Here is a 1,347-nt window from a genome sequence, read left to right on the forward strand (position 1 = left end):
ACTTTCTGTCTGTGTGTGTCATTTGATCTAAAGTGAGTCTCTTGTAGACAGCATATGCATAGGTCTTGTTTTCTTACCCATTCAGTTACCCTATGTCTTTAGTTGGAGCATTTAATTCATTTACATTTAAGGCGATTATTGATAGGTACATAGTTATTGCCTTTTTATTATTCTTATTTATGAGTTTTTTTCCTCTCTATTCTTCTTTTTACAGAAGTTCCATTAACATTTCTTGTAATACTGGCTTGTTGGTGATGAATTCCTTTAGCTTTTTCCTGTCTGGGAAGCTTTTTATCTCACCTTTCACTTTGATAGCCTTGCTGGGTAGAGTATTTTTGGTTATAGGTTCTTGTCTTTAAATATTTCTTGCCAGTCTGCAAAGTTTCTGTTGAAAATCATCTGACTTTTTATGGGAGTACCATTGTAAGTAACTAGTTGTATTTCTCACTGCTTTTAAGATTCTCTCTTTATCTTTAACCTTCGGCATTTTAATTATAACGTGTCTCAGTGTGTGTCTGTTTGGGTTCTTCTTGTTTGGGACTCTTTGTGCTTCCTGGACTTGTATGTTCGGGAAACCTAACCTTTGCCAGTTAGGGAAATTTTCTGTTATCATTTCTTCAGATAGGTTCTTAATTCCTTGTTCTCTCTCTTCTCCTTCTGGTACCTCTCTGAGGCTAATATTCGTATGCTTGATGTTGTCCCAGAGGTCGCTTAAACTTTCCTCATTTAAAAAAAAATATGGAATGCTTTACAAATTTGTGTGTCATCCTTGCACAGTGGCTGTGCTAATTTTCTCTGTCATTCCAATTTTAGTATATGTGACGAAACGAGCCCTTAAGACTGTTTTCTAGCTTATTTCTGGTATAGAGAAACATTATTGGTTTTGTTAATCTTGTATTCAGTTACTTTGCTGAGCTTTTATTACTTCTAATAGCTTGTTGATTTTTTTTTTTCATTTAAAAGTAATGACAGTTTCACCAGCTTATGTCATTCCTTATTTCTCACTTATTTTGTTTTTCTTTTAGTTCTGGCAGACTCCCCAATACTATGTTAAAGAATAGTGCTGAAAGAGATCTTCTTATCCTTTCGATCTTAATATTTCTGCATTAAAAATATTTCTAACAGTTTTTTGTTATATAATCTTTACAAAGTTAGAGAAATTTTATTTTATTCCATATTTTCCATGAGTTTTTGTTTTTTATAATTATAAATTAGTCTTGAATTTATCACATGCATTTTATGCATCTATTTTGATAATTTGGTTGCACATCAAGTTCTAGTTTCATAATTGTTTTACTGTAAAATATTACCCCATTGTGTTTTTAATATAGAATTCCTGTTGAAATG

At 31.9% G+C, this 1,347-nt stretch overlaps 1 pseudogene; it reads right to left on the bottom strand.

The window, feature by feature from the left end:
* Window positions 1-732: 732 nt before the first annotated feature.
* LOC120622189 (uncharacterized) lies at window positions 733-828 on the bottom strand (annotated as a pseudogene).
* Window positions 829-1,347: the final 519 nt, after the last annotated feature.

The sequence above is a fragment of the Pteropus medius genome, unplaced genomic scaffold, assembly GCF_902729225.1.
Source record: "Pteropus medius unplaced genomic scaffold, Ma_sr-lr_union100, whole genome shotgun sequence".
Classification (NCBI taxonomy): Eukaryota; Metazoa; Chordata; class Mammalia; order Chiroptera; family Pteropodidae; genus Pteropus; species Pteropus medius.